Source organism: Hyla sarda, unplaced genomic scaffold (genome assembly GCF_029499605.1).
Source record: "Hyla sarda isolate aHylSar1 unplaced genomic scaffold, aHylSar1.hap1 scaffold_2072, whole genome shotgun sequence".
Classification (NCBI taxonomy): Eukaryota; Metazoa; Chordata; class Amphibia; order Anura; family Hylidae; genus Hyla; species Hyla sarda.
Window position 1 is genome coordinate 13937 of NW_026608736.1, and position 15282 is coordinate 29218.

Sequence of the window (15282 nt, forward strand, 5' to 3'; positions counted from 1 at the left end):
ATATATATATATATATTTCTCCGCCGAAATCACTTTTAAACCCATTTCCACCTTTTTTTCCCTTCTCTTCCTCTTACTTTTTTTTCACGTTTTTTTACGTTTTTCTCCTTTTCGCCTCTTTTCTGGGCGTATTATTCTTCTTTTTCTTCTTTTTTTTCGTCTAATGCATACCCCATCAGTGCAGCAATGCTTATTCAATACCGCCAGCAGATGGAGACACTGGGGGATAATTTTCTAAGGATTTATACTGATTTTTCCTGTCTGAATTTGTCGCACAGAAAGTTGCAGGCCAAATATGTGTGACATTTCTGCGACTTTAGCTTCTAGAGCATTTTTACAACATTATACATAGGTGCTGAATACATAAAAAGCGACTGTTCAGCGACAGACAAGTCGCATCGGCTGAAAGTAGGCCAGAATGTCAGTCCATGTTGGAGCAGGTTTAGATACAGTCTAAAGTATAGATCTCAAAGTCTGTGCACAGAATTTAGCAAGGGCCTCGCACCTTCTGATGCATCAGGTAGGTGCACAATAGCATAGCCTAACCCTCTGTACTTTGGTCTATATTGATGCGGGACATAGACAGCCAGCTGATGACCAATCCATTAGTGCAATGGATGGCTGGAAGCATTTGTCTTTGCCTTTGCAATACCACAGAAGCAATGCATGGTCAATGTACAGCAATGACACACCTGTGTGAACAGCCAGGAGACCCCCCCCATGTTATGTTACATAGTTACATAGTTAGTACGGTCGAAAAAAGACATATGTCCATCAAGTTCAACCAGGGAATTAAGGGGTAGGGGTGTGGCGCGATATTGGGGAAGGGATGAGATTTTATATTTCTTCATAAGCATTAATCTTATTTTGTCAATTAGGAACATTCAGCACCCACCCGCTATCAAGGCAGCTGCCTATCATGTCATGCCCTACCTGCACAGGTGTGCTGGCTACTCAAATGATCCAATTAAGGAGGCCATTTAGTCAGCAGCAGCAGAAGTCCTGTGCCTGGACGCTCCAACAGCGGCCAGACACAAGCAGAAGCAGAAGCAGCAGCAGCACCACCTTTTGTTTTTTGGCTGCAGCAGCAGCAGCAAGGCCCACAGGGCTGGCTAGCTGGCTAGCCAGCAAGCAGGTAGCAATGAAAGTAGGAATCTTTCTTTTTAACCCTGTAAGGGGGTGGTGCACTGTACCCGAAGATACTGCCATATCGGGTCAATGCATAGGGCGACGGAAGCAAGCTTCGAAATCGGCCCCCGTTCTCAAAAATCCATTTAATATATGGTCCCCAGATAGGGGACGTATCAGATATTAAACTGATAAGAACAGATACTACACTTGATCTTAGCCAAAAGGCCGAGAAGCGATAACCGCGAAAGGGGCGGGCCCAACAAGGTCCCCTTCATGGGCACTATCACTGCTTGCTGTCAGGGAGGCTGCCAGACAATTTTCCATGCACACTCTGGGCTGGGGGGCAGTCAACCACCAGTACACACAGCAGAACCTAAACCCATACCATTATTGCTAAGCAGCAAGACAGGGGCCCATTGCACTCCCACGGGGCCTTTTTAAATGCAATCCATAACCCGGATTTGCCAGGAACCCTTCTTACTCCTCCTACTTGCATGTGACACTGGGCTTAGGATCTGCATAGGAAACACACACACAAGCACACACCTACCTTTGTTGCCTGCAGATGCCTCCTTGGCTGTCCCCAAACGGTATCAAACCAACACCCACGGGAAGCTGTAAGCATAGAGGACATGCCTGCACCCCATTGGACTTACCTGTGTGGGTTAAATCCGGGTTATTTGACAACCTATGGCGGTGATGGTTCTGCTCAGGCAGAGCAGTGCTGATGCTCCTCATAAAGCTGTCGCTGCTGTGAAGGTTCTAGGTGACATCACAAATCCCTATGGTTACATACACAACAAAGCTGGGTTGTTGTTGTTTACACTCTGCAAGGCCTGTGGAAGTGAGTGACATCATAGCACTGTAGTTCTGAGGGTTCTAGATGGATGCAACAATCTCCTGTTGCTTCTATGAAGGCCATAATAGACGACATCACCAAACAGCTCCATAGTCACATACACAGCAAAGGAGAGATGTTGTTTACACCTAGTGATGTCAGTGGTATTGAGTGACATCACAGCACAGTGCTAAGGCTCCTGGGCCTGGACACAGCAGCGGCTGCAATATCTCAACGGAGAATACGTTTATATATATGTGTGTGTGTGCGCGTATATATATATATATATATATATATATATATATATATATATATATATATTCTCCGCCGAAATCACTTTTAAACCCATTTCCACCTTTTTTTCCCTTCTCTTCCTCTTACTTTTTTTTCACGTTTTTTTACGTTTTTCTCCTTTTCGCCTCTTTTCTGGGCGTATTATTCTTCTTTTTCTTCTTTTTTTTCGTCTAATGCATACCCCATCAGTGCAGCAATGCTTATTCAATACCGCCAGCAGATGGAGACACTGGGGGATAATTTTCTAAGGATTTATACTGATTTTTCCTGTCTGAATTTGTCGCACAGAAAGTTGCAGGCCAAATATGTGTGACATTTCTGCGACTTTAGCTTCTAGAGCATTTTTACAACATTATACATAGGTGCTGAATACATAAAAAGCGACTGTTCAGCGACAGACAAGTCGCATCGGCTGAAAGTAGGCCAGAATGTCAGTCCATGTTGGAGCAGGTTTAGATACAGTCTAAAGTATAGATCTCAAAGTCTGTGCACAGAATTTAGCAAGGGCCTCGCACCTTCTGATGCATCAGGTAGGTGCACAATAGCATAGCCTAACCCTCTGTACTTTGGTCTATATTGATGCGGGACATAGACAGCCAGCTGATGACCAATCCATTAGTGCAATGGATGGCTGGAAGCATTTGTCTTTGCCTTTGCAATACCACAGAAGCAATGCATGGTCAATGTACAGCAATGACACACCTGTGTGAACAGCCAGGAGACCCCCCCCATGTTATGTTACATAGTTACATAGTTAGTACGGTCGAAAAAAGACATATGTCCATCAAGTTCAACCAGGGAATTAAGGGGTAGGGGTGTGGCGCGATATTGGGGAAGGGATGAGATTTTATATTTCTTCATAAGCATTAATCTTATTTTGTCAATTAGGAACATTCAGCACCCACCCGCTATCAAGGCAGCTGCCTATCATGTCATGCCCTACCTGCACAGGTGTGCTGGCTACTCAAATGATCCAATTAAGGAGGCCATTTAGTCAGCAGCAGCAGAAGTCCTGTGCCTGGACGCTCCAACAGCGGCCAGACACAAGCAGAAGCAGAAGCAGCAGAAGCAGCAGCAGCACCACCTTTTGTTTTTTGGCTGCAGCAGCAGCAGCAAGGCCCACAGGGCTGGCTAGCTGGCTAGCCAGCAAGCAGGTAGCAATGAAAGTAGGAATCTTTCTTTTTAACCCTGTAAGGGGGTGGTGCACTGTACCCGAAGATACTGCCATATCGGGTCAATGCATAGGGCGACGGAAGCAAGCTTCGAAATCGGCCCCCGTTCTCAAAAATCCATTTAATATATGGTCCCCAGATAGGGGACGTATCAGATATTAAACTGATAAGAACAGATACTACACTTGATCTTAGCCAAAAGGCCGAGAAGCGATAACCGTGAAAGGGGCGGGCCCAACAAGGTCCCCTTCATGGGCACTATCACTGCTTGCTGTCAGGGAGGCTGCCAGACAATTTTCCATGCACACTCTGGGCTGGGGGGCAGTCAACCACCAGTACACACAGCAGAACCTAAACCCATACCATTATTGCTAAGCAGCAAGACAGGGGCCCATTGCACTCCCACGGGGCCTTTTTAAATGCAATCCATAACCCGGATTTGCCAGGAACCCTTCTTACTCCTCCTACTTGCATGTGACACTGGGCTTAGGATCTGCATAGGAAACACACACACAAGCACACACCTACCTTTGTTGCCTGCAGATGCCTCCTTGGCTGTCCCCAAACGGTATCAAACCAACACCCACGGGAAGCTGTAAGCATAGAGGACATGCCTGCACCCCATTGGACTTACCTGTGTGGGTTAAATCCGGGTTATTTGACAACCTATGGCGGTGATGGTTCTGCTCAGGCAGAGCAGTGCTGATGCTCCTCATAAAGCTGTCGCTGCTGTGAAGGTTCTAGGTGACATCACAAATCCCTATGGTTACATACACAACAAAGCTGGGTTGTTGTTGTTTACACTCTGCAAGGCCTGTGGAAGTGAGTGACATCATAGCACTGTAGTTCTGAGGGTTCTAGATGGATGCAACAATCTCCTGTTGCTTCTATGAAGGCCATAATAGACGACATCACCAAACAGCTCCATAGTCACATACACAGCAAAGGAGAGATGTTGTTTACACCTAGTGATGTCAGTGGTATTGAGTGACATCACAGCACAGTGCTAAGGCTCCTGGGCCTGGACACAGCAGCGGCTGCAATATCTCAACGGAGAATACGTTTATATATATGTGTGTGTGTGCGCGTATATATATATATATATATATATATATATATATATATATATATATTTCTCCGCCGAAATCACTTTTAAACCCATTTCCACCTTTTTTTCCCTTCTCTTCCTCTTACTTTTTTTTCACGTTTTTTTACGTTTTTCTCCTTTTCGCCTCTTTTCTGGGCGTATTATTCTTCTTTTTCTTCTTTTTTTTCGTCTAATGCATACCCCATCAGTGCAGCAATGCTTATTCAATACCGCCAGCAGATTGGAGACACTGGGGGATAATTTTCTAAGGATTTATACTGATTTTTCCTGTCTGAATTTGTCGCACAGAAAGTTGCAGGCCAAATATGTGTGACATTTCTGCGACTTTAGCTTCTAGAGCATTTTTACAACATTATACATAGGTGCTGAATACATAAAAAGCGACTGTTCAGCGACAGACAAGTCGCATCGGCTGAAAGTAGGCCAGAATGTCAGTCCATGTTGGAGCAGGTTTAGATACAGTCTAAAGTATAGATCTCAAAGTCTGTGCACAGAATTTAGCAAGGGCCTCGCACCTTCTGATGCATCAGGTAGGTGCACAATAGCATAGCCTAACCCTCTGTACTTTGGTCTATATTGATGCGGGACATAGACAGCCAGCTGATGACCAATCCATTAGTGCAATGGATGGCTGGAAGCATTTGTCTTTGCCTTTGCAATACCACAGAAGCAATGCATGGTCAATGTACAGCAATGACACACCTGTGTGAACAGCCAGGAGACCCCCCCCATGTTATGTTACATAGTTACATAGTTAGTACGGTCGAAAAAAGACATATGTCCATCAAGTTCAACCAGGGAATTAAGGGGTAGGGGTGTGGCGCGATATTGGGGAAGGGATGAGATTTTATATTTCTTCATAAGCATTAATCTTATTTTGTCAATTAGGAACATTCAGCACCCACCCGCTATCAAGGCAGCTGCCTATCATGTCATGCCCTACCTGCACAGGTGTGCTGGCTACTCAAATGATCCAATTAAGGAGGCCATTTAGTCAGCAGCAGCAGAAGTCCTGTGCCTGGACGCTCCAACAGCGGCCAGACACAAGCAGAAGCAGAAGCAGCAGAAGCAGCAGCAGCACCACCTTTTGTTTTTTGGCTGCAGCAGCAGCAGCAAGGCCCACAGGGCTGGCTAGCTGGCTAGCCAGCAAGCAGGTAGCAATGAAAGTAGGAATCTTTCTTTTTAACCCTGTAAGGGGGTGGTGCACTGTACCCGAAGATACTGCCATATCGGGTCAATGCATAGGGCGACGGAAGCAAGCTTCGAAATCGGCCCCCGTTCTCAAAAATCCATTTAATATATGGTCCCCAGATAGGGGACGTATCAGATATTAAACTGATAAGAACAGATACTACACTTGATCTTAGCCAAAAGGCCGAGAAGCGATAACCGTGAAAGGGGCGGGCCCAACAAGGTCCCCTTCATGGGCACTATCACTGCTTGCTGTCAGGGAGGCTGCCAGACAATTTTCCATGCACACTCTGGGCTGGGGGGCAGTCAACCACCAGTACACACAGCAGAACCTAAACCCATACCATTATTGCTAAGCAGCAAGACAGGGGCCCATTGCACTCCCACGGGGCCTTTTTAAATGCAATCCATAACCCGGATTTGCCAGGAACCCTTCTTACTCCTCCTACTTGCATGTGACACTGGGCTTAGGATCTGCATAGGAAACACACACACAAGCACACACCTACCTTTGTTGCCTGCAGATGCCTCCTTGGCTGTCCCCAAACGGTATCAAACCAACACCCACGGGAAGCTGTAAGCATAGAGGACATGCCTGCACCCCATTGGACTTACCTGTGTGGGTTAAATCCGGGTTATTTGACAACCTATGGCGGTGATGGTTCTGCTCAGGCAGAGCAGTGCTGATGCTCCTCATAAAGCTGTCGCTGCTGTGAAGGTTCTAGGTGACATCACAAATCCCTATGGTTACATACACAACAAAGCTGGGTTGTTGTTGTTTACACTCTGCAAGGCCTGTGGAAGTGAGTGACATCATAGCACTGTAGTTCTGAGGGTTCTAGATGGATGCAACAATCTCCTGTTGCTTCTATGAAGGCCATAATAGACGACATCACCAAACAGCTCCATAGTCACATACACAGCAAAGGAGAGATGTTGTTTACACCTAGTGATGTCAGTGGTATTGAGTGACATCACAGCACAGTGCTAAGGCTCCTGGGCCTGGACACAGCAGCGGCTGCAATATCTCAACGGAGAATACGTTTATATATATGTGTGTGTGTGCGCGTATATATATATATATATATATATATATATATATATATATATATATTTCTCCGCCGAAATCACTTTTAAACCCATTTCCACCTTTTTTTCCCTTCTCTTCCTCTTACTTTTTTTTCACGTTTTTTTACGTTTTTCTCCTTTTCGCCTCTTTTCTGGGCGTATTATTCTTCTTTTTCTTCTTTTTTTTCGTCTAATGCATACCCCATCAGTGCAGCAATGCTTATTCAATACCGCCAGCAGATGGAGACACTGGGGGATAATTTTCTAAGGATTTATACTGATTTTTCCTGTCTGAATTTGTCGCACAGAAAGTTGCAGGCCAAATATGTGTGACATTTCTGCGACTTTAGCTTCTAGAGCATTTTTACAACATTATACATAGGTGCTGAATACATAAAAAGCGACTGTTCAGCGACAGACAAGTCGCATCGGCTGAAAGTAGGCCAGAATGTCAGTCCATGTTGGAGCAGGTTTAGATACAGTCTAAAGTATAGATCTCAAAGTCTGTGCACAGAATTTAGCAAGGGCCTCGCACCTTCTGATGCATCAGGTAGGTGCACAATAGCATAGCCTAACCCTCTGTACTTTGGTCTATATTGATGCGGGACATAGACAGCCAGCTGATGACCAATCCATTAGTGCAATGGATGGCTGGAAGCATTTGTCTTTGCCTTTGCAATACCACAGAAGCAATGCATGGTCAATGTACAGCAATGACACACCTGTGTGAACAGCCAGGAGACCCCCCCCATGTTATGTTACATAGTTACATAGTTAGTACGGTCGAAAAAAGACATATGTCCATCAAGTTCAACCAGGGAATTAAGGGGTAGGGGTGTGGCGCGATATTGGGGAAGGGATGAGATTTTATATTTCTTCATAAGCATTAATCTTATTTTGTCAATTAGGAACATTCAGCACCCACCCGCTATCAAGGCAGCTGCCTATCATGTCATGCCCTACCTGCACAGGTGTGCTGGCTACTCAAATGATCCAATTAAGGAGGCCATTTAGTCAGCAGCAGCAGAAGTCCTGTGCCTGGACGCTCCAACAGCGGCCAGACACAAGCAGAAGCAGAAGCAGCAGAAGCAGCAGCAGCACCACCTTTTGTTTTTTGGCTGCAGCAGCAGCAGCAAGGCCCACAGGGCTGGCTAGCTGGCTAGCCAGCAAGCAGGTAGCAATGAAAGTAGGAATCTTTCTTTTTAACCCTGTAAGGGGGTGGTGCACTGTACCCGAAGATACTGCCATATCGGGTCAATGCATAGGGCGACGGAAGCAAGCTTCGAAATCGGCCCCCGTTCTCAAAAATCCATTTAATATATGGTCCCCAGATAGGGGACGTATCAGATATTAAACTGATAAGAACAGATAAGGTTTCAACAAAATTTTATTGAATAAATAAGAAACCATACAAAATTTAAAATGCAAAATAATAAAAGGTTCACAAAAGTTTTAAAATACAAATAATAAAACCAGTAATAAAAGGAGAAAAAATAAAAATGGCAGGATAAAACATTATACAAATGTCATAAAAACTGATTATACTGTTATTTCGTTCCATAGAGGCAGACACCACATGGATGCTGCCTCGCTGGCCCCCAACTGTTTCTTGTCTCTTAGGTAATAGATGTACATCTCACTCAGGGCCAGCTTTATACAGTTTTTAACATCAATAAAATCATGTTTAAAAAGTAAGATGTTCCTAACTTTCCAGATGGCATTTTTAAAACAATTAATAATCATCCAGCAGATCATCTGCTGTTTAAAATTGGGGCAGTTAAAAAGACCGTAAAAGACACATTCGTGATTAAAATCTTTTAGGCCGCAGGCCCACTTCAAAAGTGGGCCTACCTTCCTCCAAAGCTCCCGTGCAAAAGGGCAGTTCCAAAATATGTGCAGCACCGTTTCGTCCACTCCGCAGCCATCTCTCGGGCACTTGGCTCTCGCCACCAGTCCTCGCCTGTGCTGAAACTCACGAGTAGGGAGGCACTGGTGGACGATTGCCCAGGCAAGATCCCTGTGTACATTCGCCAGAAACTTCCCGTACACGTTCCGCCATACCTTTTTGGATCTTGCCTGTGTGAAATTGGACACTGCCAGGGTAACCTCACTCCGCCTGAGGACCTTTGATACCTTTCTCTGGTCCCCCAGTATGTCAGGCTCCAAATCTTGGAGACCTAGGAGCCTGACTGTCTTTTCCAACACCACATAATGTTTTGGGGGACACAGAAGCACCGGAGCGTTCAGAGGGATGCGCAACCATCTTTTAAAAACCATGCCCGCAGCGTACCTTAAAAAGCAGCTAAAAATGCCATCGGATTTAATAATTTTAAAACAGAAACAGAAATACTTTATGTAAAAGAAAGTAAAAAGGTTAGGAACATCTTTCCCGCCATTATCTTTACTTTTGTACATAAAATCACGCTTTAATTTCTCCATTTTTGAACCCCATAAAAAAGTAAAAACAATTCTAGTTACTTTTTTAATGTATAAAATAGATGGAGGAAATACCATGGCAATGTATAGCATAATAGGGAGTAAAACCATCTTTATTATTAAAATCTTCCCCTCCATGGTAAGGTTTCTAAGATTCCACATTAAAATCTTCTTCTCCATCTTAGCTATAGCTGAATCCCAGTTAGGGCTCCCATCATTGACCTGGTTAAAAACAATACCTAAAACTTTAATTTGATCCTGTTGCATTGTGACTCCTGGGGTGATGGATGAATCCCAGGAGCCAATATAAAAACAGTCACATTTATCTGTGTTTAGCTTAAAACCAGAGACCTCGCAGAAATAGCTGGTGTTCCTCAATGCCCCCCTCATGGATGGAGAGTCCGGGCACAGTATGGTGACATCATCCATGTACCCCAACACCTTTAGATGGGTCCCTCCTCCACCAGGTATCGGTACGCCTCTTACTACCCGGTCTTTTCTGAGGAGGGCCATCAGTGGTTCGATTGCGCAAATAAAAAGGAGTGGGGACAGGGGGCAGCCCTGTTTGACACCTGATAAAAGAGGAACACCGCTGGTTAAAAAGCCATTAACAGAGACTTGACTAAAACAGGATCGGTATAAAAGCATGATTCGGCTTAAAATCGTTTCAGGCACTGCCATCTTTTTAAGAACTAAAAACAGGTATTCATGGGAGACCCTATCAAAGGCTTTTTCAAAGTCTAAGGATAAAATTGCTACAGTTTGATTTCTATCCTTAAAATACCATAAAACATCTCTTAAAATATTTAGGGATTCAGCTATAGACCTTCCAGGTACCCCACAAACCTGATTTGGGTGAATTAATTTATGAATAAAAGGTTTAAAACGGACAGCTAATAACTTGGCTAAAACTTTATAATCAACATTTAAAAGTGTGATGGGGCGCCAATTTTTTAGCATATCCTTTTCACCCTTTTTAAAAAGTAATGATACAATCCCCCTCCTCCAGGAAGGGGGAAGTTCATTAACAATAAAAGTTTCTTTATACAATAAAACCATATCATCCTTTAAAATATCCCAAAAAGCTAAATAAAATTCGATGGGTAAACCATCTTCCCCAGGGGCCTTCCCACTAGAAAAACTTTTAAAAACAAATAAAAGTTCATCTAAGTTAAGATCACGGGATAAAACCTCCTGGTCTAAAACATCTAGCTTAAAATCAAGGGAATTAAGAACATGTTCTAAAAAGGATGGATTAAGATCTTTCTTATTAAAAAGAAGCTGGTAGAAGTTAAAAACTGCATCTAACATGCCTTTTGGAGTGGATTCACCCTCAAGGTTTTGGATGATATCCCTCCTATTCATCACTTTTTTAAAAAAGAAACGGGAACATTTCTCGCCCTCCTCCAGGTGCTGCACATGTGAGTTAAAAATGATTTGTTTCCCTTTCTTTTCTATGGCATGTTTTATTTCAGTTTTAAGGTTTAAAATATCATTTTCTACATCCATACCAGCTTCTTTCAATTTAAAAAGTACATTTAAACGCATGTTAAGAACATAAAACCACTGTTTTTCCATTTTTGCCTTCTTCTTACCTGCTTTGATAAAAAAAAATCTGATTTTAGATTTGGTGCCCTCCCACCAGTGCAGCATAGGCTCGTGGGGTTTTCTTTGTGATTGCCAGCATTGGTAGGTCCGCACAAACTCCTCTTTTATCTCAGGGTCCTCTAGGAGTGTGGTGTTTAATCTCCAGAGGCCCCTTTTTGCTTTTTGCTCCCCCTCTAGCTCCAGGCCCACCAAGAGGAGCTTATGATCAGAGAAGATATTCTGCTCGAGCGTGCATTTCAGGGGTTTAAAAGCTCTAGAGGAAAAAATAAAATCGATTCTGGAGCTCACTCTTCCATTGGACCATGTGGCGCCTGGGTCCTCCGGCAAGAGATCCTTCCAGCAATCTTTCAAATTAAAATCATCAATAAAATTTTTAAGCAGGTAAGAAGTGCGGTCTTTACGATTAATATCCCCACCCTGCCGGTGTTCCCCATCACGTATGCAGTTAAAATCACCTCCCACCAGCAGGGGGGAAGACCCAACACAAAACAGTGGTAAAATTTCAAATAGTTCTGCCCGCTCCTGTTTATCAGGAGGGGCATACACATTTAAAACACGAATTAAAAGTCCATTAAAATATAGATGAATTAAAAGAGCTCTGCCAGGCACAATCTCAGTTACTGTATGAATAGAAAAGGACTGGCCTCGGCAGAGCAGCCCAACACCCACAGAACGACAGTCATTTGCACCGGACCATATGGATGGGCCCAGCTTCCAGTCTTCTTTTAAGTCTTTATAGTCCATTTTACTAGGGATTCCACATTCTTGTAGCAGGCAAAGGTCAAAGTCACATGTCTCTAGATAAGAAAATAAAGCAGCCCTGCGATCAGGGCTCTTTAAGGACCTCACATTGAGTGAGGCAATTTTTACAGGGATAGGCATAGTTTATGGAGAGTCCGTGCTTGGAGAATCAAAGTCAATAATAAGCTGCGTACCGTCATCCCCCGCCTGCGGGGTCATCAGCTCCTTGATGTTCTGAGGGTCGGAGCTTGAGATCGATGATGCCCCGACCCTGAGCTCGCTCTCGTCCGAACTACGGCACGCCGCTTTCCTTTGAATGTCTTCCTCTTCTTCTTCTCTTTGTCTTTTAAATGTCACACTGCTGTCCATATCCTCTGTGTTGCTCTCACTCGATGTAATCTCTGGCCCCCGGCTGATGGATCTGCGTCTTCTTTCATCATTTGACGACTGGAACTGCTGCACAGGGGCCTGTGAGGCCTCTTTTCCGGAACCTTTGCCGCTACCTTGGGAAGTTTTCATCGCTTGTTCCCCAGCAAGCGTTGCTGAGGACTGTTGCTCCAACTTCCCCATCGATCGACGATGGCCAGTTTTACCCACCGGGTCCACTGCTGGCGGGGCAGCAAACCCTGGTTTGGCGCCACTTGTCTTCTTGGCCCTGTCCTGTATAGGCGGAGTAACAGGACCGGGCTCAGACCTGGCCACCTGGCTCCCCTTCCGGCGGGCTTTCACCGGGGCCTCTTCGTCCGGAGCAGGGCGACCCTGGGCCAAGCCAGTACCTGGCTTATGCTGCAATTTTGGGTCCACTTTTGCCCCCACCGAGGACCGTCGGCTGCCACCCGCCACAGGTGAGCCCCCTTCAGAAGTTTCGGCGGGCTCTTGAGCCAGGTAGGAAGTCGATCGACGTCTTTCAATTTCCCGGGCAGTAAACTCGATCACCCGCCCGGGCTTCGTGGAATCCCCATGGCCTCCCCCTAGCACTACCACCGGTGGGCCCCCCGATGGAGCACCAGAGGTCTTGGGCCTGGACCCATCAGTACCTGCCATCTGGGGTTTGGGCATCTTAAAAAAGGACGTCTTTTGTCCTGTCCCCTCTTTGGGTGGGCCCAGCCTTGACCCACCCATCGTAGTTTTTGCTTTATGGGGACAGGAATTAAAATCGTGATTTTCCTCTCCGCAGAGGTTGCACCTTATCGTATGGCTACATCTTGAGGCTATGTGACCTTCTTGGCCACACCTATTGCAGCGAATCACACGCTCCGCGCCGCAGGTCTCCTGGGTGTGGCCAAACCTCAAGCAATTTCGGCAATACATAGGCATTTGAGGATAGAACAGGAAGCCCCGAACTCTCCCGATGGCAAAATTTGGGGGCGGATGGCAAAGACCCCCAATACCACCGGGATCCTTACGGAGCTTGACCCAGAACTTCCTCTTGCCGTTCCAGAACCGCACGGAGTTCAAGATTTTGTTTGCGAATCGCACCTCTTCGCAGTATCGCCGAAGAAAAGTGGCTATATCCTCCGTGGTCACATGAGGGCTGTGCATAGCCACCACCAACGGTATATGTTCCTCACCATAGAGGAACTGGAACGAAAGACCGTCGAGTCGATCGTCCCTCTGGTCCGCACCAGACAAGGTTGCATAGATGTTATCGCAACACGCCGTGGCCGTGAAGGTGACGGTATACAGGCCACGGCTTTCCTGGTCATTTAGACACAGGATGTCCTCCCTATTGAGGCGGAAGTAGTCAAGAAGAATCACCTCCGCAATGAAGCGGAGGTTCTTCAACTGACGATGGCTCTCCGACACCTCTATGCGGATGGTATTTCGCATCGACATTTCCCCAGAGGGGAAAGCCCAGGAGAACGGCATCTTCCACACCCAGGGACTAAGCCCCTTCCCCAATAGCAGCAGGGGCTCGGAATCCCGCTATAAAAGCGGAACCCTTACCCAAGGCAGAGGTCGGGGGTACCCTAGGTGCTTCCGAAGCTACAGGTAACGCTCAACGTACCGAAAATGCCTTCTGAGACACAAGGTCCCAGAGACAGGGGGATCGCAACCCGTTGTCCGTGGACTAAGCCCGCTCCCCAATAGCAGCAAGGGGGTGAAGTCCCTCCGTAAGGAGAGACAATCCCCCAAGGCCGAGAAGCGGGGTACCACAGACACCTTCCGACCAGACCAAATGCAGATACTACACTTGATCTTAGCCAAAAGGCCGAGAAGCGATAACCGTGAAAGGGGCGGGCCCAACAAGGTCCCCTTCATGGGCACTATCACTGCTTGCTGTCAGGGAGGCTGCCAGACAATTTTCCATGCACACTCTGGGCTGGGGGGCAGTCAACCACCAGTACACACAGCAGAACCTAAACCCATACCATTATTGCTAAGCAGCAAGACAGGGGCCCATTGCACTCCCACGGGGCCTTTTTAAATGCAATCCATAACCCGGATTTGCCAGGAACCCTTCTTACTCCTCCTACTTGCATGTGACACTGGGCTTAGGATCTGCATAGGAAACACACACACAAGCACACACCTACCTTTGTTGCCTGCAGATGCCTCCTTGGCTGTCCCCAAACGGTATCAAACCAACACCCACGGGAAGCTGTAAGCATAGAGGACATGCCTGCACCCCATTGGACTTACCTGTGTGGGTTAAATCCGGGTTATTTGACAACCTATGGCGGTGATGGTTCTGCTCAGGCAGAGCAGTGCTGATGCTCCTCATAAAGCTGTCGCTGCTGTGAAGGTTCTAGGTGACATCACAAATCCCTATGGTTACATACACAACAAAGCTGGGTTGTTGTTGTTTACACTCTGCAAGGCCTGTGGAAGTGAGTGACATCATAGCACTGTAGTTCTGAGGGTTCTAGATGGATGCAACAATCTCCTGTTGCTTCTATGAAGGCCATAATAGACGACATCACCAAACAGCTCCATAGTCACATACACAGCAAAGGAGAGATGTTGTTTACACCTAGTGATGTCAGTGGTATTGAGTGACATCACAGCACAGTGCTAAGGCTCCTGGGCCTGGACACAGCAGCGGCTGCAATATCTCAACGGAGAATACGTTTATATATATGTGTGTGTGTGCGCGTATATATATATATATATATATATATATATATATATATATATATATATATTTCTCCGCCGAAATCACTTTTAAACCCATTTCCACCTTTTTTTCCCTTCTCTTCCTCTTACTTTTTTTTCACGTTTTTTTACGTTTTTCTCCTTTTCGCCTCTTTTCTGGGCGTATTATTCTTCTTTTTCTTCTTTTTTTTCGTCTAATGCATACCCCATCAGTGCAGCAATGCTTATTCAATACCGCCAGCAGATGGAGACACTGGGGGATAATTTTCTAAGGATTTATACTGATTTTTCCTGTCTGAATTTGTCGCACAGAAAGTTGCAGGCCAAATATGTGTGACATTTCTGCGACTTTAGCTTCTAGAGCATTTTTACAACATTATACATAGGTGCTGAATACATAAAAAGCGACTGTTCAGCGACAGACAAGTCGCATCGGCTGAAAGTAGGCCAGAATGTCAGTCCATGTTGGAGCAGGTTTAGATACAGTCTAAAGTATAGATCTCAAAGTCTGTGCACAGAATTTAGCAAGGGCCTCGCACCTTCTGATGCATCAGGTAGGTGCACAATAGCATAGCCTAACCCTCTGTACTTTGGTCTAT

At 45.6% G+C, this 15282-nt stretch overlaps 4 non-coding genes and 1 pseudogene across 4 annotated transcripts; all 5 read right to left on the reverse strand.

Moving 5' to 3' along the window:
• Positions 1–1177: 1177 nt before the first annotated feature.
• Positions 1178–1368, reverse strand: LOC130318762 (U2 spliceosomal RNA). Its single transcript, XR_008865223.1, has one exon. It is a non-coding gene; the product is annotated as a U2 spliceosomal RNA (small nuclear RNA).
• Positions 1369–3459: 2091 nt separating this feature from the next.
• Positions 3460–3650, reverse strand: LOC130318764 (U2 spliceosomal RNA). The gene has a single exon (XR_008865224.1). It is a non-coding gene; the product is annotated as a U2 spliceosomal RNA (small nuclear RNA).
• Positions 3651–5739: 2089 nt separating this feature from the next.
• On the reverse strand, positions 5740–5930 carry LOC130318765 (U2 spliceosomal RNA). Its single transcript, XR_008865225.1, has one exon. It is a non-coding gene; the product is annotated as a U2 spliceosomal RNA (small nuclear RNA).
• A 2088-nt stretch (positions 5931–8018) lies between these two features.
• On the reverse strand, positions 8019–8204 carry LOC130318775 (U2 spliceosomal RNA). The gene has a single exon (XR_008865234.1). It is a non-coding gene; the product is annotated as a U2 spliceosomal RNA (small nuclear RNA).
• Positions 8205–13593: 5389 nt separating this feature from the next.
• On the reverse strand, positions 13594–13811 carry LOC130318779 (U2 spliceosomal RNA; annotated as a pseudogene).
• Positions 13812–15282: the final 1471 nt, after the last annotated feature.